The sequence below is a fragment of the Rhincodon typus genome, chromosome 19, assembly GCF_021869965.1.
Source record: "Rhincodon typus isolate 14 chromosome 19, sRhiTyp1.1, whole genome shotgun sequence".
Taxonomy (NCBI): domain Eukaryota; kingdom Metazoa; phylum Chordata; class Chondrichthyes; order Orectolobiformes; family Rhincodontidae; genus Rhincodon; species Rhincodon typus.
The window spans coordinates 14,921,679-14,948,554 of NC_063350.1; the positions used below are offsets into that span (position 1 = coordinate 14,921,679).

The window sequence follows — 26,876 nt, forward strand, 5'->3', positions numbered from 1 at the left end:
TGTTATCTCAGATTCTCCAGCATCTGCAGTTCCTACTATCAAAGAAAATGCTAGATCATTGCAATTGCTGATTTCCTCAAATTTTATCTCCAATATTATTGTTCAGTTTGATGTTGAAACTAAATGACAGTCAAAAGAGTTTGAAAACTATTTTCAGCAATTTGCTCATTTCACTTTTTAAAAACATTCTAGCTGTTGACAACTATCCAGTTTGTATTTGTACAGTTTTTGAACTTATTATTTAACTACTTTCATTGCTACTTACTGATCTAAGGGGTTTTTAGATAAGCACACGAATAAGGAATGGTGGGATATGAATCATGGGCAGGCAGAAGGGATTAGTTTAACTTAGTGTCATGTTTGGCACAAAATCGTGGGCCAAAGGGCCTGTTTCTGTGCAGTACGGTTCTGTGTTCAGTACATTCATATCAGCCTGCGATTAGTTACAGCTTTCAGTACATGAAAGCTAGTCACCAAGTCAAAGTGCGACTCAAACCTGCAAATGTTGTAGAATAAACAGTGCATAAGACTCTGGCATAGGTTGAATGGGCAGAGCCAAGAAACTAGTCTCTACCAATTTTAAAACAAAAATGAGTCAAGGGGAGGACTCAGAAGAATGACTGCGCAGCAGGAAACATTGACTTTTCAAAAAAAATGTTATCACATCTTTTGCTTCCTGCTACTGTTTCAATCAATGACACATTATATCATTCCAAATAACACAAACAGAAAATCAGACAAGCCCGAGAAAAATTGTAGGATTAACGAAGAATTCCCAAACATGTTATAATGTATTGCTCGCCTAAAAATGTCTCATAATAAAAAAGTTTTAATTACTTCAGGGAACTTGGTACAACTAAAACACTGGATAGATATGGCATATGGCATCAATTCATTACAACAGTGACCAAACTTCAGAAGTCTATCAGTAAGGCATGGAATGTTGTGAGGTGCTATTCAAGTGCAACTCACACATTAAGTTAAGCATTTCTTCTCATTTTGGAAAGTGATATATAGGACCTTATGATTGCATGCTTCTCTCAAGCCTCAGCATTTGTCTCGAAGACAAGGAACAGGGACCACTGTCTAGAAGTTAATCTTGGAAATTAGAAAAGGCTCAGTTTGTGATTTGTGAATGAAGCATTAGTAGCAAACGAGCAATATTACACGTAATCTTCAAACTCACAAGATTTACATCGATGCTGTAAATTCTACCCATCCATTATGTCTGTGTCAATTTTGTCAACTGGAATTGTCTGCTTTAATCCTATCGTGGAAGAAATCTGCATTCACTATCTGAACATGATTTTGTCCTGATCACAGGCTATATGGTGAAATATTTAAAACTGTTATTGTAGTTTTACTTCTAAAAAGGGAAAATAAACTGCAATAGCACATCAAGGATAGAGCACTTAATGCTTTCATAGGAACATACACTTTACCTGCTCCTTGATTTATTAGTACAGTAATGTGCAGTTGGGACTTGTTAGTGCAGTGGCTGCCAAATTAGGTTTCGATCCGAGAAAAAAAATAGTCAAAGCATTTACTTAACTATACAAATAAACTGCAGAGCAAGTTTAAACAATGAATGTGGTTTCTTGAAAAAAAAAGGGCCATCTTCACAGAAATCAATTGAGAAGATCAGTACCATCACCTTCAAACACCTACAATCTTGCTCCATCCCAAGTTGGTGAACTACCTTTGCATCGCGGTCCTATCCCAACTGGATTTCTGAGACTGGTCCATTCCTGGTTTCTTGTCCTTTCCATTCAAACTCGTTCAGCTACCACACCTCTAACATTCAGAAATTTCTACCAAACATTACACACTGATCCATTCCAATGCTGCTTTCAAAAGACAATTAGAAACCTCCTCTTTTCTTTTAACCCTGCTTCTTAAACCTATTCTAATTAGTCTTTTGTCCCATTCTGTCAACTTATTCTCCTTTAAAAAGGAGTACTTTGTGGAACTCTATAAATGCAAGCTGTTTTCACAAGCTTTATATGCCTAAGAATGAGAGTCTTCAATGACGATTTTATGCTTGTGTATATAAGGCAGCCCACATGGCTCTGAAACCTGGAATACATTTGGATGCCATCTCAAGGCCCTTGAGAAGTACCAGCAACGTTGTTTGAGATGGATTCTTTGCATCAGCTAGGAGAACAGGCATTCTAGCATCATCATTCAGCTGACTTAGAGAAAACTCCTGTATGAAGGATACAATTGTTTCAGGACCTCTGTTGGCAAGAGGAAGTAAAGTAGGAATGGGAGAAAGGAATGCCAGCGATTTCAAAGCCATGGGCCAATTCCACATTGCAGAAAGTCCTGCCAAATGTGTGGTCAAGATGCTGCTCATCAGCCACACAAGAATCTACAGAACACATGACCTGTGGCATGGAATTGCCTAGGTGGACAATCATATCCATTAGCAAGCGACTGCTGATGATTACGCTCCATCATTCAGCTCTTCATTAAACAAAAAAAACAGTAAAATTTGTCCCTTCCAGTGTTTTAAAAAACATATGTAATTCGGCTAGAATTTCACATACAAGTTGGACCCATTTAGAGTGACTGTAATGTGGTCAGCCAGGTGGACCTCAGAATGAGTTCCCTGATTGGACCCGATTAACAGCCCCAATCAGGGAGCCCTGGCTGACAGATATAAACAGGTGTGTGAGAGGCTCTGTTCACTCTGGGAGATGGCCCTGAGGAAGCTGGATCAGTGTCAAGGATTCTCCACCTGTAAATAAAGGGTGATTTGGTGATGGGATACCGGCCTCTGTGGAGTTATTTCACCCATGTTAAAATTTGGGCAAGGTAGTAAGGAATTGAGATCAGAGGCTAATTTTTGTTTAGTCCATTGCCTGTTATGAAACTGGCAGAGGGGGCTAAAAATTCAGGGTAAGAATTACTGAGCACTTGGACAAATATGAACTCGCCATAAAGAGTTTAAATAGATGTCTGAAGTCTACACCACGTCTCAACGATCATGTGTCTTTGTCGTGTTAGTTGATGTTATGTCATATCATTCTCAAAAATAATCACTTTTAAACTCAAATGTTTGGACTTCATTAGAAACATTTCCCAGGTCACATCATATACTGTAAACTGATATAGTAATGTGGTTGAGTACCGAGAGATATGGAACTCTTGATACTTGTGGACAGGTGGTTCCCAAATCATATTGGAATATGATAACAAATAAAAGTGGATATCCAGAAGACACATGAAAGAGGAGAGATTACTACTGCTCAATGCATCTTGATTTCCTAAAAATATATGTCAATCTCAGTCTTGAACATAGCAATCCGGCCCAGCAGCCATTCTATCAAGCGTGGCCCAGATTTCTTCTATCATAATTAATACGTGCAAGATCATTCCCCAATTTCACACCTATAATGTTTCAGCAACAGTATAGGCCCAATGTAATACATCCTGAAGGTAATTCTTGGCAATGTTTTAAAGATTTGGCTCAATACATTCCACCAACATCCCCATAAAATAAGGAATAAAGATCAACACTATTGCAAGCTTATTTCACAACTTAAATTGATTTTTTTGAACTGCAATAGTGAAAACCGTTGTTCCAAAACTTCACATTGACAAGTTTTGAATGGAATCAGTCCTTCATACCAAAGCAAGTGTGATACAGAACAAATATGACGAGGGTGTTTGTGTTTTTTTTTGGTTAAAATGCTTAGATTTATATTAATTAATATGTGCATTATAAAACAATTCTATTTGAAGTAATTACAAAAAGAAAAACAAATCTATCTTGTTTATACCCAAGGTAACTGATGTTTGCTGCAATTTGCTATATTGACTGGAACCTTTCCTGACAGCAAAAGAAGATTCTTTTAGGCCAATGTTGGCAATACTCCTAGCCAATTCCAAAATTGTGGTCATAAATGTCCTCTTACTGACAATGGTACCCAGAGATCTAAATATCAAGCTGCGTCCACTGTGAAAGTCTCCATTGCTGTAATCAATCCTGTAATGTCAACTGCATAGACATCAGGGAGACAACCCTGCTCGAGACTTCAACACTTTTTTTCAGCCCAGAACTGAGGAAATACTGCACTGTTAGAATTGCTGTGATTTGAATGAGGTGTAAATCAAACCTTCACCCCATCTCCCCTCAGTCATCTCAAATGGGGATAAAAGATCTCATGGTAACTATTTAATAGAGAAGGCAGCTCTCCTAGTCACTTGGCCATTAAAACCATTAAAAATGTCATAAAGTCTTATATCTTATTTGTGGGACTTATTTTGCAAAAATTGACTGCCATGTTTTTCTACATTTTAACAGTGACTACCTTTCAAAAGTACTTAGTTGGCTGGAAAGTATTTTGGGTCATCTCAAAGTCTAGAAATAAGAGGTAGTATGAGATCAGTTGTAGTCTGAGAAGGTTCAGGCAGGTCATCAACAAGTATGTTGATCATTAAAATGAGTGCATATGAATGGTTAGGCCACATAATCCAGCAGAAGACAACAATTCCAAATCAATTCAAGTGGCCTGTAGTTGCCTTCTCCAATATCAGTCATCACGCAACATTAGTATTCACATCGGAGTCTTAAGGTATTAAGGTCCAAACCCTGCGTAGAACATCAGGTGCATAACATCAGCTGATACTTCAACTCAGTACTGCATTCATAGAGATGCCGTCTTTTTGGTGAAACAAAATCAAACTCCAGCTACTTGCTCAGATCGACATAAAACATTCCAAATACCTTTCAGGAAGAGCAAGGAATCCTTTGAGTCCTAGCCAATATTTATCCTGCAAGCAACATTGATCCCACTCATCAGGCCTTATTTATCTCCATGGTCTACTATTACACACAACCCATTGTTAGCCACGAATAGTCCCCATTAACAGCTGGGGGCAGGGCTGGATGAACACAGCAGGCCAAGCAGCATCACAGGAGCAGAGAGGCTGACGCCTCGGGCCTAGACCCTTCAAGGCGTCAGCCACTCCTTTAGAATAATGCTGCTTGGCCTGCTGTGTTCATCCAGACCTGCACCTTGTTGTCTCGGATTCTCCAGCATCTGCAGTTCCTACTATCTCTGATCCCATTAACAGCTATTTATTTTCCTACGCTGACCATTATCCACTCTTGTCCAACTGTTCTTCTCTCTTTGGGCTGTATCCCCACCGATCATTTACTCCTTAGCCCCCTCCCCACACCCTATCTTCTGCATAAAAAACAACTTTTGCCCTTGCTACCATCAGTTCTGAAGAAGGGCCACTGGACCCAAAACGTTAACTCTGATTTCTGTCCACAGACGCTGCCAGACCTGCTGAGCTTTTCCAGAAATTTCTGTTTTTATTTCCGATTTCCAGCACGTGCAGTTCTTTCGGTTTTTAGCTTGATCCAAAAAGAGACTGCTGCTATTTAAGGAACTTTATTCTGCTCAAATTGGCAGCCAGTTTTACCAATGTTATTATAGTGATTGTACCTCAAAAGTACTTCATTGACTGCAAAGTACTTTGGGATTTCCTGAAGTTGTTAAAGATGCCACATAAATGGATATTTCCCCGAGTTCTTTTTAATTATTCGTGGATAACCTTGTCCAGAGTAATTATATTTTTTAAATACTCCATTATACAACTAGCATTGAAGTAACAAGAAAATAACATTGTGCCTAATCATTTAAAAAAAGGTTCTGCATTTCCCTTGCCTTACTGGATCATTTTGCTAGGCCAGTCAAAGGGAATTTAGTTGCAGCAAATCATCTGAAATTCATGTCACTACTGGCGGTTTGAGGGTAAGGAACAAAACGTAAAACATTTCCTGTTTTTCGTGATGATTTCACATTTGCATTTTACCACCCACTCTTAAAAAGCACAAAAGCTAAAACAGAACTTAGCTTTGTACATTATTGTTCTGAGTTACTTAATACCAGAGGCGACACCTTTATGTGAAATCAGAGTACTGCTCATTAAAATCCGCAGTATCAAGGGGTAAGACAATACTGCCACAATATTAAAACACTAGTAAAATCTAGTACGGTAAACTAAAAAGGTCCAAATACTCAAAATACCAGCACTATAAATGTGGTTTTGCTGCTGTTTCTAAATGTATTGAACAATATATTGTTTGATAAAGATACAATCACAGAAATGTTTTATTTTTGCTTTAATTCCAGCATTTGACAAGATATGGATCTTATAGATTTGGCCAAAATTTAAATCTAACATACTTAACCTGTAATTCCAGACCATCATATTAAAAAAGTAAACAAAAGAACTCATTAGGTGTGGCATTTTTAAGATATTAAAATTATAAAATGCTTTTCTACAAGGGCTTGATGCAAGACGAAATATTTCTTGATGCAAGAACATCGATACAATTTTCGCTGTTGTGCCTTATCTCTCTTCATCCTTCTTGGAGTCTGAGCAGTTTTACACATGATTTGATCATATACTTATCTAGATAGTCCAATCACACTGAACAATAGGGGAGACTGAGAGCACCCTTTTTACATCTGTTCAATCATAGCAAAAGCATCTTCATCAATGGTCTCTCTTCTGAACTTAAGGATTGAGTCTTGGCTTCTAACCTTACTCAACGATTTATTCTTTGGCAGATACCAGATCAACTTTTCCACATATGCTAATGCCACCAAGAGACAGATTGTTCATAATACAGTAAAATTAGAATCTGAGCCAAGCTTCTGGTCCTATATCTTCTATGGCTACCGAAACATTGCCAATGTTATGTCTGGCACGTCCGAGAAAATTGGCCACATTGGCCCTCACTGTGGCGACGACCTCCAAAAATCGGGCATTTCAACGTTCAACTGCCAGCTTTCCATTTTTAATGTGCATTTCATCCACACACAATCGCAATCTAGCTTGTCCTCCCTGACCTATGCTAACTCCACGTTCCTCTATTCCTCAAATTCTCATCCTTGTTTAACTCAGCTATGCAGTTACCCCTCCCTACCTTGAGTCACCAACACTACAACATCTACCCTATAATTTTGTGCATATTACCCCTTCTTACCTTCAGCAGTCATACCATCAGCTGCCCAAATTTCACATACTCAAAATGTTTCCCCCACCCCGAGCCCCTCTGAATCTGCACTTTACTCCTTGAACTTAAGCCTTTTGTTCAGGCTACTGGCCACCCTTCTTCATAACTCGTTCGTTGGCTCAATGTCCTTTGGTTTATTTCAACAAAAAAAAACCCAAGATACGGGTGTCACTAGCTGAGTCAGCATTTATTGCCCATCACTAATTGGTCTTGAGCTGCATCCGTAAAAAGCTACAGTCCATTTGATGTAGGTAGATCCACAATAGCTTTTGGGCGCAAGTTCAAAGTACTGACCAAACTATACTGAAGAAATGGTCATATATTTCCAAAACAACATGGTGAGACACTTGGAGGAGGATCTTTCACATTCCCATGTATCTACTACCCTGTTTAGATGGCAGTAGTCATGGAGTTGGAATGTGCTGTTAAAGATAAATTTCTGCAGTGGACACTTCACTTCAGAAGATGGTCACACCCCCTTAGACTAGATAATTCAAAAGTGATCTGTGATCAGGGATAGGAGGGTGGACTGCATGTGAAGCAGGTCCGAGGATTGAGGGAGTTAAAATTGAGGAGCCTCAGCTCTTAAAATTATCTATCAGCTATGAAGTTCTTGTAAGCTGTGAGGACAAGACGGGGACCTACAGGGAGAATGAGCAAACTGACCGAGGTACCTTGGTACAGGGAGCCCTTCAAGCAAGGGGTGGAAATAGGAATGTCGCTGCGGTAGGGGGAAGTACAATTATGAAGAAAGATGCTGTTCTTTGCAGCCATGAGCAGCCAACCTGAAGGCTGTGTTGCCCATCCAGTGTCAAGGTTCAAATATTTAATAAAAAGCAAAAAGCCAAAGTGAACACAGGATCAAGGCTGGAGAAATAATTACAGAGAACTTCAAGAGACAGCAGAGGTGTTCAATGAATACTTGGCATCAGTCTTCACAGGAGAAGACACTGATAGCATTTCAAAATTACTAAACAATCAAGTGAGAAGAGAAGAAATACAATAACTATCAATAGAGAAAATAAGTGCGAGGGAAGTCATTGAAGATGCTGTATGTTTGACTCCTTTTTACTGTTACACAGGGAAATGAACTACTTTGATCTACAAGACTTAATGCATCATTCAATGAGGACTTCAAAATCTTTTTAATAGCTTGGGACAGCAAACTGAAGGGATTGGTTTCCTTTGAAGAATAACCTGTCTATAAGGTGTTGATAATTACCAGACATTACATCAAAGCAATATCTGAATCAATATCCACATTACTGTTGAATCTGGAAGTAACGTTTCAGGGTTAAGTTTGATTTCAGTAAATACTGAAATTCTGCACTGATACAGATGAGAATTATTGTGGTACATTGGCCATTTAATGTCTCAAATAAGGAATTCAAATTAAAATGCACAATATTTGCCAATAAAAAAAAAGGAGAGAGGCAGGTTCTCTTTTAAACCTGACCTCGCAGTGCAGGTTCATAGTTCCTTGAAAGTGGAGTCACAGGCAAATAGGATAGTAAAGGTGGCATTTAGTATGCTTGCCTTTATTGGTCAGTGTACTGAGTATAGGTGTTGGCAGGTCATGTTGCAGCTGTACAGGACATTGGTTAGGCCACTTTTGAATATTACATGCAATTCTGGTCTCCCTGCTGTAGGAAGGATGTTGTGAAACTTGAAAGGGTACAAAAAGGATTCAGAAGGATGTTGCCAGGGTTCGAGAGTTTGAGCTGTAGGGAGAAGCTGAATAGGCTGGGGCTATTATCCCTGGAGTGTCAGAGGCTGAGGGGTGACCTTATCAAGGTTTATAAAATCATGAGCGGCATGGATAGGATAAATAACAAGGAGTTTTCCCTTGGGTGCGAGTCCAAAACTACAGGGCATAGGTTTAAGGTGAGAGGGAAAGAGATTTAAAAGGGACCTGGGGGGCAACTTTTTCACAGAGGGTGGTGCATGAATGGACCAGAATAGGTGATGGGGGCTGGTACAATTACATCATTTATAACGCATCTGGATGGGTATATGAATAGGAAGGGTTTAGAGGGATATGGGCCAGATACTGGCAAATGGGACGAGATTTATTTAGGAGATCTGGTCGGCCCGGATGAGTCGAACTAAAGGGTCTGTTTCTGTGCTGTACGTCTCTAACTTTATGCCAGAGGGTAGTAAGTGCCTGGAATGTGTTGCTAGAGGTGGTGGTGGAAGCACACACAACAGCAACATGTTAAGAGGCACCAGGCATATGAATAGGCAGGGAAGAAGGGGATATGGACAACGTAGAAGCAGAAGGTTAGAAAGGCATCATGTGTTGGTGCAGTCTTTGTGGGCTGAAGGGCCTGTTCCTGTCATGCACTGTTCTTTGTTTTATTTCGCCCCATTATTTTCAAAGAATAAAGACTGATAGATTGTCTGAATCAGATGGTATACATCTTGGGATTTTAAAAGAAGTAACTATAGAAATGGTGGAAGCTCCAGTAGTAATCTTCCAGGAACCCTTCGATCCTGGCAAAGTCCCAGAAGATTAGAAATATGCCAACGTAACAACTTTACTTAAAAAGGGAAAGAGGCAAAAACAGGTCAGTTAGGCTAGTTGGCTTAACATCTGTTATCTATGGAACCATAGAATCCCTACAGTGTGAAAAGCAGGCCATTCAGCCCATCAAGTCCACACCAACTTTGAAGTGTATCCTAGCCAGACCCAATCCTCTACCATATCCCTGTAACCCTGCATTTATCATGGCAAATTTACCTAGCCTGCACATCACTGGACACTACGGGCAACTTAGAATGGCCAATTGGATCTAACCTGCACGTCTTTGGACTGCGACAGGAAACCGAAGCACCCGAAGGAAACCCATGCACACATAGGGACAATGTGTAAGCTCCACCCAGTCACCAAAGACTGGAACCGAACTCGAGTCCCTGGCGCCTTGAGGCAACACAGCTAACCACTCAGCTACCATGCCACAATTAGCAACATATAATGACGAGATGTAATAACAGACCATTAAGAAATACATAAATAGATCAAGCAAATCCAGACACAACAAAGTGTGGAGGTGGAGGTGGAGGCAGCATCAGAGGAGCAGGAAAGTTGACATTTCGGGTCGGGAACCTTCTTCAGAAATGGGAAAGGGGAGGGAAGCTCAGAAATAAAGAGAGAGAGGAGGGCTGAGGCTGGGGAAGGTCGGTGGGATGGTGACAGGTGAGAGCATGTAGGCAGTGGTGGGGATTGGTCAATGAGCTGGGAATGGCAGATAGGTGAGAGAGAAGATGGATGGGTTGAGTCAGGTTAAGGAGGCATGGATGAGGAAGAGGGTTGGCCATGGGATGATGCCGGGGTGGGGAGATTTGAAAACTGGTGAATTCCATGTTTAGGCCATCGGGCTGTAGGCTCCTGAGGCGGTATACGAGATGCTGCTCCTCCAGTTTGCGGGTGGCATCATTGTGACACTGGATGAGGCTCAGGATGGACATGTCACCCAGGGAGTGGGAGGGGGAGTTAAAATTTTTCACAACCAGATGGTGGTGTTGTTTGTCACGTAGAGCACAGATGTTCTACAAGACTGTCTCCGAGTCTCCGTTTGGTCTCAGCAATGTAGAGGAGGCTGCTGCACCCAATGTGCAACAATGACGCCTCAGGAACCTATAGCCCTGTGGCGTAAACATGGATTTTACCAGTTTCAAAATGTCCCCACCCAACACCCGCCCTCCCCCGCCTCCTTGACCTGACACAACCTGTCCATCTTCTGTCCCACCTCACTGCCTACATGTACTCCTCTATCACGGTCCCACCTACCTTCCCCAGCCCCACCCCTCCTCTCTCTCTATTTCTGAACTCCCCTCCCCTTTCCTATTTCTGAAGAAGGGTCCTGACCCAAAACATCAGCTTTCCTGATCTTCTGATGCTGCCTGGCCTGCTGTGTTCCTCCCGCTCCACACTGTTATCTCTGACTCCAGCATCTGCAGTTCTTGCTATCTCAGGCAAATCCAGCATGGCTTCATGAAGAGAAAATTATGCCTGGCAAATTTATTAGAATTATTTGAGACAGTAACAAGCAGGATAGATAAATGGCAAGATGTGGATCTAATACATTTGGATTTTCTGAAGGCATTTTATAATGTACCACGTTAGGTTACTCAAGATAAAAGTCCATCGTGTTGGAAGTAGTATATTAGCACAGACGAAGAGGACTGGCTAATGAACAGAACACAACAGCTGGGGTAAGGTGATCATTTTCAGACAGCAACCTGTAACAAGTGGAGTGCCAAACCGATCAGCATTACGGGCACAGATTGTCTTTTGCAATATATAATGATTGGGTGAGGAAAGCAAATATACTATAACCATGTTTGCAGATAATACATTAAAAGTTGGGAAGTGGTGCGGATGAGAAAGAGTTTGCAAAGGGTCATAGGCAAGTTAAGTACGTGAGCACAAACTTGGCAGAATATAATGTGGAAAAATAAGAGATTATACACTTTGATGGGAAGAATAGAGGAGCTGAATCTTATGTAAATGCAGAAAGACTGCATGAGGCTGATACCCTAGAGTCATACAGCATGGAAGCAGACCCTTTAGTCCAACTCATCCATGTTGACCAGGTTTCCAAAACTAAACTAGTCCCATTTTTCTGCATTTGGTCCATATCCTTCCAAACCTTTTCTACATCTTATGGTCTAATTGATTGGCTAGGTCAGATTTGTCCTGCTCTTTTTTTTTTCGCATGTACAGAACATACCTGCACTATTTTCCACATTGTCGCTAGATGCCAATCTTACAACTCTACTGGAATAGCTTGGCTAGAGGTGCAGCAAGCTCTGAGCACAGGTCTTCAGCGCTATTGACAGAATGTTGTTAGAGTCTCAAGCCGTGGCAGTGCCCAGTTCCTGCAGCCATTTCCTGAATTGGCTGAAAACGCAATGTAACTGCAAACTGTTGTTACTTATTTGCACTTATCAAAGCCTCATTAGCGTTATCTTAAATCAACTCCTCCTGACTGCCTAATCTGCACATATTTTGCCCCTGAAGATTGCAACCATTGTCACAATGATGCAAAAATGAAAACAATAAGTGTAAAAGTTCCTCAGAGGGTCATTGTGGACTCTTTGGGCCGAATGGCCTGCTTCCAAACTATAGGGATTCTATCAGGTTAAAATCCTGGAATTCCCATCCCAGTATTGGATGGACTGCAGTGATCAGGACAACAGATATGAAAAGGGGAAGAAAGGCTAGCCTTGCCAGAGATGCCATATCTCACGGAGGACTGAAAAATGAAGCTTGAATATTGCTGGAAAGAAAGAAAGAGATAGATTACTAAAGCTTTTCATCTTGCACTCATCAGAACAAATGCAAGAATGCTAAGTGTCAAGCATCACAACAAGTTACAGTACAGAAATGAAGAATGCTGATTGGTTGGCAAGGTGAAACATTAGCACATGTTCACTTTGTTACACACAGTACCCACGTATGAATCTATGTGCTACTATTGAGTCTAAATGAGCCAAGTTACAAGATGAAATGATTGTTGTAAATTTTTACTGTTTAACAGCACACTAAGGATTGTTCAAGAGCTGTCCAATCACAGTACCACATCTGATAGCGGACACTTGTTTCAGGGTTTGCAGACACAGTCTAGACGAGTGTGATCTGTCCCCTATCAATAAGTGGCAACCAAAGGAATAAGCTGCTTGAACCTATCAGCTGATTCCTGGGACGTACAGGCTACGTACCTGACATCTATGCGTGACCTTGCTGACTTGTGTCAAACGCAGAATATTAGTGGAAAGTGCCACTCCTGTAGTCATTGCATATTAATAGCATGCACCAGCTTGCTTAACCAATCGAAATGTTTTTTCATAGTTCATCTTTCCACGGTAATTTTATGGTACTTTTCAGGTCTATAAGTGATGATGTTTGGCCTATTTGTGAGTTCGAGTGTTGCATGGTGAACAGTGATCTGAGCAGGACAGCCATTTTCTTACGGGATAGCTTTGGTGTATTCAATTTCTGCATCTAGCTTGCAAGGCAAGAAAATGACTTGGGCCCTTAAAACAGGATCTCCCAACCTGATGAAAGGAGACAGAGGGCAGTGGTGGAGGGGGGTTGTTTTTCGGACTGGAAGCCTGTGACCAGCGGAGTTCCACAGGAATTAGTGCTGGGTCCACTTTTGTCATTTATATAAACTAATTGGATGGGAATTTAGGAGACATGGTCAGGAAGTTTGTGGATAACACCAAAATTGGAGGTATAGTGGACAATGAAGAAGATTACAAAGAGATCATGATCAATTGGGCCAAAGGGCTGAGGAGTGACAGATGGAGTTTAATTTGGATAAATGTGAAGTATTGCATTTTGATAAAACAAACAAGGGCAGGACTTACACGGTTAATGGCAGGACCCTAGATAATGTTGCAAAACAGGCAGACCTCAAGGTTCAGGTACATAATTCTTTCAAGTTTGCATCACATGTAGACAGAGTGTTTAAGAAGGCATTTAGCACGCTTGCCTTCATTGCTTTGACCATTGTATAGGAGTTGGCATGTCATATTGAGATTGGAGAGGACACTGGTGAGGTCCCTTCTGGAGTACTGTGTACAGTTCTGATCGCCTGCCATAGAAAGGATATTACTATATAGGAGAGGGTTCAGAAAAGATTTACCAGAGCGTTGCCACAATTGAAAGGTTAGACTTATAAAGATAGGCTGGAGCATATAAGGTTGAGGGGTGATCTTAGAGGTTTATAAAATCATGGGGGACCATAAATAAGGTGAATAGCAAGGGTCTTTTCCCCAGGGTGGGTGAGTTCAAAAGTAGGGGACATATTTTAAAGGTGACAGGAGAAAGGTTTAAAAGTGGCATAAGAGGCAACTTTATACTTTTACACAGAGTGGTTCGTATGTGGAATGAACTGCCAGAGGAAGTGGTGGATGGAGGTACAGTTACAACATTTAAGAGACATTTGGATAAGTACATGAAGAGGAAATGTTCGAAGAGATATGGGCCAAACACAGAAAAGTGGGACTAGTTAGGTTTGGGAACATGGTTGACATGGACTAATTGAACCAAAGGATCTGTTTCCATGCTGTATGACTAACTCAAATGTACTTCAGATGATTTTTCAAAAAAATCTCTGCAATTGTGTATTAAAAACAAGAGGATACAGACACATCATAAAATGCATTCGTATAGTTTCAGATTGACCCTTGGTCACCCTGCATTGAGTTTTCTTTCCAAGAAAAGATTTCAGAGAGAATGTCTTAATTGTGCAGTATACATGTTACCGATCCCTGCTGCATAAGAGTTTGCAAATATTTTACTGTTTTGGCCAAGATCTGCATACACAAAGCAGAACTTCATGTGGCCTCCTACCCAGCAAACTATATATTTGCATTTAAACAGCAGACCAGTATTTTTCCCTTTACTCTGAGTTACATACTTAGCCAACAAAATAAATGCTGATATGCAAAGCAATATATGTCACTTGTGGAATAATGCATTTTTAAGGAACTTGACATGATTAAGTTATGATTCTATATTTTCATATTCAAAGTTGACAGAAACCAAATTTATTTTTAAGAATTCACTTTCTAGCCAAGGAAAACTAGGATGAAATTTACTGGCAGCTGTGTTTTCATTTTTGCAGTTCTTCCTGTTATAATCTACACAACATGGTAAAATGGGCAGACATAACTGGTGGATGAATCTCCTCTATAAGGCTGAAGAATCTCTCCAAATGACTTAGGAAGATCTGAAATTTGAATATTGTTCTGAGCCAAATAGAACATTTATTTAGTAAACTTGGCGAAAGCTGAAATTCAGGCCGACAACATGATCTGGACACAATATTTCTTCTGAAATGTGAAGTGATAGGCTATTGGCCCTCCACAAATGTCAGGAATCCATCACAATAGCTTTTTCCAGGTCACTAAAGTCATTCAGGATCTACAATTTCTGTAGGAAAGCTTAAAAATCACAATCTAGTGACTATTGGTCGAGGTATGATAAAGCTCCAAACTTCTGGGAGATCTGATGTCCCGATCTAACTATTGTTGTCATGGTTAACGGCTCAATTTGAAAAATGACATCTACGCAGGGTTGTAAGTTTCTGCCGTGGGTCATTTTGTGACTGAACAGATCAATTCTCAACCCACAGATCTTGGAGCCTGTGGAGGCAGGATGCTCCATGGATAACAGGATTTGTTTTGTTTTCCTGCCTCATTATTAAGACATCGCAATTCAAAGCACAGCACAGCTTGATGGGCAAGTTACCACCATTTTGAATAACTGGGTAATTTTTTTTTCTTTATTCGTTCACGGGATGAGGGCATCGCTGGCTAGACAGCATTTATTGCCCATCCCTAATTACCTAGAAGGTAGTCAAGAGTGAACCACATTGCTATTGGTCTGGAGTCACATGTAGGCCAGACCAAGTAAGGATGGCAGTTTCCTTCCCTAAAGGACATTAGTGAACCAGATGGGTTTTTACAACAATCAGCAATGGATTTTTATGGTCATCATTAGATTCTTAATTCCAGATATTTATTGAATTCAAATTCCACCATAATTCCACCATCTGCCATTGCAGGATTCGAAGCTGGGTCCCAGAACGTTATCTGGGTGTCCGGATTAACAGCCCAACGATAATACCACTAGGCCATTGCCTCCCCTGTAACTAACTTCTCTGTCATTCCGATTAAAACTTGCACACTTTAAGGAGAGTTTCAGTGTCTTTGAAGCATGTCCTTTACCCTCAACCAGAATGGGGCCATTTGAGATTTGAGTGAAGACGACATGATTAGGGGGTTGTGGTGGTGGGAGGTTGGGGGGGGGGGGTGGCGGTGAAAGAGGTGGTTGGTGGTGGTGGTTGAGTGGTGGTTATTCTCTTCAGCTATCCAGATACAGTAGCCCACACGAAATTGATTTTGCAGGAGTTTTGCCTGAATGCTTGTGAAGCTGACTAGATGGTGGTACAAGATCACAGACATTTAAGTCAGATTATAGCTAGATGATACAGCACATTATTTATGAGCATCCTCTTAGCTGCATATTACTGCAGTGACCAACCCAAATAGCTTTATTACTGAATGAGGTAGTAAACGTATAGCATATGTAAATCATACGACCAACAGGACAAAGTAAATATACTCTTCAGCAATACTACTGTCATGTGAAATGTGAGCTTAAATGTTGAGTGTTTCTTTTAAGCAGGTGAAACAAACATTAGAAGCGTCTGTAGGCTGCAGGTGGAGGTAAAAACAGAGTGCAGGAGAAACTCAGTTGTCTGGCAACATCTGTGAAGACAGAAACGTGGACTCTCATTATTAATCCTACTTCTCTCTCTCAACAGATGCCATCAAAACCTGCTGAGTTTCTCCAGTATTTTGATTTTTATTTCAGATCACCAACATCCACAGTATTTTGCTTTTACTTCATTGAGCTATTGCGTGTAACTTTCTCTCTCCTGCTGTGAGTGTTCCCACTTAGTATTTAAAACATTTTTTGAATTTGTTTCAGATTTCAGGCATGTGCACTTTTTGCTTTTATTTACCTTGTTAAAAGGTGCATTTTTTTGAGATACCAGTTTTGCGAATTAGATAGTATAAATGCCACATGCTGCATATTGCAGTTGTTCACAAATCAATTTGAATTGATCACTGTCATTTAGTTAAGAGCCATGACTCATTTGCATTAATTTTATATGTATATGTAGAACTCCGGACTAAAACGCTATGCTAAAATTAGCCATTAAACGTACATGCAGTCAACTGCTGTAACTTCAATTTTACCTTCCTAACTTTGTGGAAAAGTGTAGACCTTGCCTTTTTTTTTGAGCTCTGAAGGTTCCTTCAATTGAAGAAGTTTCACTGTTTGGCTTATGTACTTTTGGGAAAATATTCCTTAGGTAAAACTTTGTTAGCAAGAAATGCAAGCTGTTCTGCTGTGTTCGCACTATCGGAACAAGAGACACGAGTCAATGAACAAGTCTTAATTGCTAAAGAAAAGTTGTTTTCAACTTTATTCATCTGCATTTTATAAATGGCAATTATCATGTTGATACTCTAATACTAGTTAATTTGTGCATTAAATATATACATAACTAGGTAAAATATTAAACTGTGCTACGACTACGATGGAAGGAATGCACTTCATGAACTGGACAATTGGGAAATTGCAGGCCAGTGAGCTTTACTTCAGGGAAATTATTGAAGATCATTAGGAACAGGATGTACACTGATGTAGAAAAAAATACTGACTTATCAGGAATAGGCAGCATGGCTTTTTGTGGGCAAGGTTGTGTCTCATAAACTTGATTTGAGTTTTTCGAGGAAATGACAATGATGATTGAGGGCAGAGCAGTGGATGTTGTCTGCATGGATTTTAGCAAGGCCTTCAACAAAGTCCCTCACAATAGACTGATCCACAAGGTGAAGTCTCATGAGATCCGCAATGAGCTGGTTAGATAGATATAGAACTGGCATGGTCATAGTAGAAAGAGTAGCAGTGGAAGGGTGTTTTTCTGATTAGAGATCTGTGACCAGTTGTGTTCCACAGGGATCAGAGCTAGGACCCTTAGTGTTTTTACTATTTATAAATGATTTGGAGAAGAATGCAAATGATCTGATTAGTAAATATTTGCATTGTTTGCAGGCTGAGGAGCTGCAGTCATGAGAAGGATTGCCAGAGAATGCAGCAGGATATAGACAGGCTTGAGACTTGGACAGAGAAATGGCAGATGGAATTTAATCCAGACACATGCAAGGTAATGCATTCAGGAAAGTCAATCAGAGGAAGGAAATATACAGTAAATGACAGAGCCCTTAGAAGATTCAACATAGAGTGGTCTAGGCATATAGGTCCATAGTTCCCTAAAGTGGCAACGCAAGTGGACAAAGTGGTCAAGAGGGCATATGGCATGCATGGCTTCATCAGTTGGGTTTGAGTATAAAAATTAGCAAGTCATGTTTCAGTTGTATAGCACTTTAGTTAGGCCACATTTGGAATATTATGTGTATCCAAGATGACTTCAGCTGGAGCTTGTCCGCTCTGTCAATTTATTTCTCATTTCCTTCTCTTCACTTTTCTCAATGTTTCTTCCCAGCTTCAGTGCAGACCTGGTGAGGTGACCATGGCAGGTCATGACCTGGTCTCTTAGCAGCACATGGTGGTGTCTCAGCGTGCAAGTGGGTCCTTCCCAGGCATGTTCCAGCGGCAGCTTCAGCGGCGATGGCACCGCAGCTCAACAGGGGAAGAGCAAGAGGTGAGGGAGGTCCCCCAGTGTCTACGGTGGCAGGATTGAGAACAGGCAGCTGAGGTCTGCCAGAGAGCGAGTTAAGCAAGGAGATTGGGGCCCCAGCCAGCACTCAAAGACTGTTGAACTTTAACTTTATTTTTCTAGTTTGTACAGAAGGACTTTACTCTTCACTATCACTTTATCTTTTTATTTTTCTACTTATTTTATGACTGTCTGTAACACAATTTTTTACTTTTTTTTTCCTCTTGCTACTTTGAGGCAAAGTTTTTTTTGTACTTAGGTACCTTTGTACCTAAAACAGCACTGTGTGTGATGACATTAGACACTTGTCACTCTACTTCAGTACATGTGACAATAAAATCTAAATCTAAAACCAGTTCTTGTCGCCATATTACCAGATTGATGTGGAGGCTTTGGAGAAGGTACAGAAAAGATTTACTAAGATGCTGCCTGATTTGGAGGGTATTAGCTGTGAGGAGAGATTGGACAATCTAGGTTTGTGTTCATTTGAACATTGAAAGCTAATGGATGATGACAGAAATTCACAAAATTATAGAAGGCATGGATAGAATGGATAGGCAAAGTTTTTCTCCCGTCGCCATCCCCCCACCGCCAGTGTAGAAATGTCAGTTACTAGGGACATAGGTTTAAAGTTAAATGGGAACATTTAAATTAAAATAGGTAAGTTTAAAAGAGATACATGGGGCAAGTTTTTTCTCCACTCCACAGAGAGTGGTAATTGCCTAGAATGCACTGCCAGAGGTGATGGGAGAAGCGAATATAATAGCAATGTTTAAGAGGTATCTTGACAGATACACGAACAGGTAGGAAACAGAGATATGGACTGCGTATAGACAGAAGGATTTTAGTTTAGAAAAGGATCATGAATTGGCACAGGCTTGGTGGACCAAATGGCCTGTTCCTGTGCTGTACCTTTCTTTGTTCTTTGAACCAGTCATACCATTAAGGTAAAATTGTTGATTCAATTACCAAAATGGCCAATCTCATTTGTTTCTACTGCCATCCAGAATAAAATAAACGTTGATCAGGCTTTTATAGCTCAAAAATAATGTGTTTATCATAAACAGCAAGTGACAGACAGAACTAAGCAACCCCACAATCAACCGAACATATTCAACCTCTGCACTCCTCCACGTCCAGTCATGAACGGTGGGTGACAATTAAACAACTCACTACAGGAGGAGGTGGCTCTACAAATATCCCATTTTCATTAATAGAAGAGCCCAATACATCAGTGCAAAAAATAAGGGTGACGCATTCATAGCAATCTTCAGCCGGAACTGCCGAGCGGATGATCCATCTTGGCCTCTTCTCGCGGTCCCCAGCATCACAAATGTCAGTCTTCAGCCAGTTCAATCCATTCCACATGATAGCAAGAAATGGTTGGAGACACTGGATTGTGCAAAGACTGATGTCCCTGACAGTAATTGTACTTGAAGACTTGTGCTCTAGAACTTGCTGCTACCTTAACCAAACTATTCCAGTACAGTAACAATGTTGGCACCTACCCAACAACGTGCAAAGTTGCCCAGGTGTCCTGTACACAAAAACCAGGACAAATCCAACCCAGTCAATTACTGCCCTATCAGCCTATTCTTGATGATCAATAAAGCGATAGAAGATGTCATCAACATTGCTATCGACCAGTACCTACTCAGTACTAACTTGCTCAATGGTGCCCATTTTAGGTCACGCCAGAGCCACTCAGCTCCTGACCACATTACACGTCAAAAAGGGACAAAAACACTAAATTCCAGAGGTGAGGTGCGAGTGACAGCTCTTGACATCATGACCACATTCAACCAAGTGTCTTGTCAAGGAGTCCTAGCAAAATTGGAATTGATGGGTATCGGGAGCAAACACTCTGCTGGTTGGAGTCATTCCTGGCACATAGGAACATGGCCATGGTTGATGGAGGTCAGTCATCTCAGCTCCAGGACATCTCTGCAGGAGTTCCTCAGGGTAGTGTCCTAGGCCCAACCATTTCAACTGCTTCAATGACCTTCCCCACCCTAATGTCAGAAGTTGAGATGTTGCTGATGATAACACCATTTTCAGCACAATTTGTGACTCCTCAGATACTGAAGCAGTCCACGTTCAAATGCAACAATACCTGGACAACATCCAGGCTTGGGCTGACAAGTGGCAAGTAACATTTCCATCACACAAATGCCAAGCAAAGATCTCCCAATAAGAGACAATGTAACCACTGTCCCTTGACATTCACTGGTGTTATCATCACTGAATCTCCAATTAACAACATCCTGGTCGTTAGCATTGACTAGAAACTCAACCAGACTCAACATAAACAACAGAGGCTGCAAAGAGCAGGTCAGAAGCTAGCAATACTGCAGAAAGTAACTCACCTCCTGACTCCTCATCTGCAAGGAACAGGTCAAGAGTGTGATGGAATATTCCCCATTTGCCCAAATGGGTGCAGCACTAACTATACTCAAGAAACTTGACATCATCCAGGTCAAAGCAGCCTGCTTAACTGCCACCAAATCCACAAGTACCCACACCGTCCACCAATGCTCAGTAGCAGCATGTGGACTATGTCAAGATGCACTGCAGAAATTCATCACGATCTTTAGACAGTGCCTTCTAAATCCATAACCGCTTTTATCTCGAAGAACAAAAGCAGTAGATACATGGGAACACCACCACCTGCAAATTCTCCTCCAAGGCACTCATCATCCTGACTTGGAAATATATCACCGTTCCAACACTGCTGCTGGGTCAAAAACCTGGAATTCCCTCCCTAATGCGTCAGCTGACAGTACATGAACTGCAGTGGTTCAGGAAGGGAGCTCACCGTCACCTTGTCAAGGGCAACAAGATATGGGCAATAAATGCTGGTCAGCCAGCAATGCCCACATCCCAGAAATTTAAAAAAGGGAGAAAAAGGGTAAACTTACAGTCCCATGGCTCCTCTTCAGAACTGAAGAGGACTGGAAAATAATGGTATTTACGTTGTTTGTAAGAAAGTGCTAAAGGCAGTAAAAAATGATCTTGATTCAAAATATGAATGATAGCGGCGGTTACTCCAAAATAAGTTGGCTATGTAGAGTGCAAACAAACACAAACAACACAGCGAAATCCAGATGAAGGTAGTCCATCCATGACCCCTCCCCTTCTCTCCTTGATTTCTGTGTTTTCATTTATGGGGATAGGATGTCTACCAATATCTGGTACTAACCACCAGCTTGTACAGTTCCCTTGACTACACTTCCTTACATCCTGCTCCCTGTAAGGAATCCATTCTATTCTTCCAATTTTTAGATGTTTGCTGCACCTATTCCAATGATGCCACCTTCCACAGGTCTTAGTTTTTCCCACCCAACCCTCACAGATGACAGGGCTCACACCTGGGTCTAACCTATTTCCTGCACCTCTGCCTTCACCCCTTCCTCTCAGCGAACTAAGTGTTCCCCTTGTCCTCACTTTTTAAGCTGCCAGTTTCCAAATTCTAAGGATGATGCACTGCCATTTCCACAATCTGCAGCAGGAGGTCACCAAACGCATCTCCCTCTCCCACCTCTTCTGTCCCTTGTCAACATTCCCCAGGGATCTCTGCAACCACCTCTGTCATTCCAATGGTATGTTCCCATGAAATTGCATAAGTCAGAACACTTGCCCTTTTACTTCTTCCCTCCTCGCTGTCTACAACTCCAAACCCATTTGTAAGGTGAAGGAGCAACTTACCTACATTTCTTGTAATCCAGTCAATGTATTTGCTGTTCACAATGTGGTCTCCTTTACACCAGAAAGGCCAAATGCAGACCAGGTTAACACTTTGCGGAGCACCTCTGCTCTCCAAGTTTGAGCTTAACGTTCAAATTGCTTCTCATTTCCATTTGGCCTCTTGCTTCCATCCGACGCCTGCTGCATTGTTTCAATGAAGCCCAAAGCTATGTGGAGGGACAGTACCTCATTTTGCGCCTCAGCAGCTCACAGCCTTCAGGGCTTGCACAGAGTTCAAAAACTTCAGAGCATGAACGTAGTCTACATGTTGATTTGCTACCCCAACCTCCACCAAAGCCCAACTCAACCTATAAATCCCCTCCCCTTCAGAACTGTTTGCGTGAATTTGTTCTAAGCCAAGCCAATTTATTTGGAACTTCCACTGCTATCATTACTGCATCTAGATTTCTCCTTTACTGCCATTAGCACTTGGTCTTTTATCTTGGTACTCTCACCATCTGTTCCACAAAACATTAACTTTTTCTCTCTACAGATGTTGTCAGATCTGCTGATTTTCTGTAACATTCTGTTTCCTCTAAAGTCAAACAGTTTTTTTTTTATTATTTCTGCTGACCAAACAGAATTGCTGTCTTCTATTTGTGATATTCATTTATTAGGTTTGAAGATTTTAATCCTGTTTTAAAGATGGCTTCCTCTGCCTGGTTCTCGACTGCAATGTGAAACACATCAGCCTTGAGCTAAAATGGAATTGCTATCCTTGACCTCAAATCCCTTCCAAATTACAACAGCAACAAGACTGTTTACAAACCAACCAATATCTACAAGTACCTTTCAGGGTCTTGATTAGACTCAGGTTCTACTCGTGGTAGCTTTCAATATTGCTACCACTGCCTTCAGGCATAAATTTTTTGCAGCTCCCTCCAAGTAAAACAAACCATGCTTTCTAGATCTCTAACAATAAAACAAGGATTAGAATCTTGTTTCAGAGATAGTAGGAACTGCAGATGCTGGAGAATCCGAGATAACCAGGTGTAGAGCTGGATGAACACAGCAGGCCAAGCAGCAGAATCTGGCAGACTGCTGAACAAGTTGTATGACTCCCTTAGTTTATGCTACTTTGAAAGATACAGCCCTAAACTATAATAATCTTATAAGCATCATAATTAAAATACATTTCACAGATGCTGTCAGACCAATTGAGTATTTTGAACAATTTCTGATTTTAGTCCAGATTTCCAAGGTAGCTCACTACCACCTTTGAGGGCAATTAGGATAGGCAATAAATGCAGGTTAAGCTAAGACCTCCCAAAATCCATGAAAGAATTTAAAAACTGAATTGAAACACACTTATTACCCAACACAATATTAAAACAAGATGCAATCAGCTCCCAATTATGCTACTTTGATCAGTAACGTCCTGGGTTCAATCCCCCACGTTCCATTTGTTAATCTCAAGTAAGTAACAACAGGGACATGATAATTTACCACAGTCTCTCAGGCAAAAGAAAATAAGTGATTCTGCAGTTCCTAGTCCCAAATTTTTTCCAGCCACATGTTCTGAAAATGCTCCGAAGAGGAAAACAGTGTTGATACCAGCTGTGATGACTTTCATTCTTAAATATCCTGTCACTCACAATTCAGGTCTACCAAAAATAACAACCAACACACAAGCAAGGGATATCATTTATGCTCATGAGACAAGGATTTATTGTCCTTAGGAAGATACTAGTCTCAGGTGATGTTTGGTAGAGACTTGCAGAATTTTGATCCAGCAACAACAGATGTTTCCCAGGACTTTGTGGGGAGTTAGTGAAGTGATTGTTGGGCTCCTTACTGAGGCTGAGGTTCCGAAAGATTGGAGGTTGGCTAATGTGGTGCCATTATTTAAGAAAGGCCCTAAGGAAAAGCCAGGAAGCTACAGATTGGCGAGCTTTAAGTCACTGGTGGCTAAGCTGCTGAGGGGATTCTGGGGACTGAATTTACATGCTTTTGGAAAGGCAAGGACTGATTAGGGATAGTCAACATAGCTTTGTGCATGGGAAATAATGTCTCACTAACTTGATTGAGATTTTTGAAGTGACAAAGAATATCTATGAAGGCACAGCAGTGGATGTTGTCTATACGAACATAAGGCATTTGACAAGGTTTTTCATGGTAGACCGGTTAGTAAAGTTAGATTACATGGGATCCAGTGGGAGCTAGCCAATTGGGTACAAAATTGAAGGCAAAAGATAAAGGGTGGTGGTAGAGGGTGGCTTTTCGGATTGGAGGCCTGTTACCAGGGGGGTGCCACAAGGATTAGTGCTGGGATCACTGCTTTTCGTCATTTATATAAATGATCTGGATGTGAACATAGGAGATACGGTTGCTAAGTTTGCAGATGACACCAAAATAGGTGGTATAGTAGACAGTGAAGAAGATTATGTCACAGTACAACTGACCCTTGTTCAGATGGGCCAATAGACAGAGGAGTAGCAGATGGAGTTTAATTTGGATAAATATGAGGTTTGCATTTTAAGGCAAACCAGGGCAGGACTTACATAGTTAATGGCAGGACCCTGGGGAGTGCTGCCTTACAAAAAGATCTAGTGGTGCAGGCACATAGTTCCTTGAAGTAAAGTTGCAAGTAGACAGGGTGGTGAAGGCAGCGTTTGGCACACTTGCCTTCATTGGTCAGTACACTGAATGTATGTTTTGGCCGAGAGCACTATCCTGAGAAACTCCTGCAGCAAGTCCAGGACCCAAGGTAATTAGTCTCCAAAAACCACAACTACCTAGTTAAGACTCCAAACACAGAAGTACTTCCCACATCCATTCCCACTCCTACCCCACATCTCAATTCCTATTTTACTTGCATTCCTGACTGATGTCATGCTCAATCAAATGTCATCTTGATGACTCTGATCTCAATCTTAAATTCCATTCTTGCATCTGTGTTTGGACCAAGGTTATAAAGGAGGTCTAGAGTTAGGTGATGCTGTTGGAAGCTACATTAAAAGCATTGGCAAGCAGGTTATCAGAAGGAGACAAAACTATAATCTTGAACAGAAACACAAGATGACAACTATCTCATTTTCAGCAGTTCTACAGTAGTGAACAAATATGGGGACATAGGGAGAGTAATAACGAGAAAAGTAAGTGGAGGTGATCAAAGGCCATTTTTGCACAGAATTAAGCGGGAGCAGCTAATCACTTTTCTTAAATTGTGTTAAGTCCCAGCATGATGCAATTTTCAATCTAAACAAAATTCAAGGTGCAAAGGTAGGGGCTCAAAAATTCAGGTTTCTGTCCTAATTTACATCAATTTAAGTAGAAAGCCCTTCATATTAGATGCTTCTGCAAAACATTTCAGACAGCAGCTATACAAGACAATGCATCAGATGAGCCCCTGGAATGAAGTTCTGAATGATATCCAAATATAGTACATGCCTGGTTATGTGAAGCTGTGGTAATTTAGACTAATTATGTTAAGAGTACTACACTGATGAGAAACAATGCACTGGAGGATAAAGCACTTTTGCCCAGAGGCAGATGGTGAGTTCCAAATACATACATAAAGCTGCTTAAAACAAAAAGGCATTGAGCAAACCTTGCATTTTCTATTTTACCTCTTCTCCTTGATAAATGAGTGGTTATGCAGTAAAGTTGTTTCCAGAACTCCACATAACCCCATCGCAGGAAAAGAGCATTTTCAGCTCTTGCCAACTACTCTGCATTCTACATGTCTCTAAACTTTTGACCTTTGTCAAATAGTGTTTCAGAAAATAAAACAGCCAATCAAGAAAATAGCACAATACTGCGTACACTTTGACCCAATTCAAAGTATTTTTTTTGTCTTATTTTGTGTGTGGCTGTGGGCATAATCTACAATTGATTCAACATGCTGCTTGTATACCTTATGTATAAAACCTCAAGGCAATGGTGCTGTAACTAACTAAAGTACATAAATAATTCATGTTTCTCAATTTAGGATAGATAACATGATTTAGTTAAAACACCTACATAACAAGTAAGACTGAAAAAACTTGACAACAAAAGAATTAGATTTTTACACACAAGTTAAAACATATGATGATTTAATTGCAGACAGACAGCCTAGCTTGCATCCCTTGCACCTGGAGTTGTTGCTTGGTTTTCAGTAGCATGTTCCATAAGTTATAGTTACACAAAGAATGGTGACTGATCAACAAAGACTACTTTTCCTGTATAGCAGAATGTTTTGTGCCAAATCTATATCATTGCCAAAATAATTTACATTATGCAGGCCTAAATTTAGATCTGATCCAGATACTGGGGCACCAAAATGAGGATTTTAAGAATTCCACCCCAATGCTCCAAGTCCTTTAATTGTCCACTCTACCTAAGGAAATGCCTGATTCACTTGAGCTTTCTAAGTGATTAGTACCAAAAGGTTAAGATAATGCAATCAAATCATTAATTCATTGGAAGCTATAACCAGGCTTTTAAAAATTAGGAAGGACTTAGATTGCTTTGTAGGGCAAGACTGACCACCTAGTTCACATAAACACAAGGTCATCCATTTTAAAGGCATTAATTAAAAAATGGAATTAATGAAATTTAATTTCTTTCTGCAGAAAGTTATTCACAGAATTATAGGCTCAGGACTTCAAAAGGACAAGCTGTTACAGAACTCTCAGATCCCTATGGGGACAATACAGCCAGAACATGGAGTTGCAGCTGACCTTAATGGTGGGGCCATTTTTCCAAAATAAATATATCAGAATTCTCTAAATGTACAACCTGATTGATAAATGAGAGCAGGACATTATCAGATGAAAACCAAGAATTAGACTGCCTCTACTTGTTCACAAGGAAAGCCAATCTAAAATTTCAAAGCTTTCTTA

The 26,876-nt window shown here is 40.7% G+C and overlaps 1 protein-coding gene across 1 annotated transcript in view; it reads right to left on the reverse strand.

Annotated features, from left to right (window-relative positions):
- LOC109927927 (protein kinase C-binding protein 1-like) overlaps positions 1-26,876 on the reverse strand; it is a 222,528-nt gene that overhangs the window by 120,382 nt on the left and 75,270 nt on the right. The window lies entirely within an intron of this gene.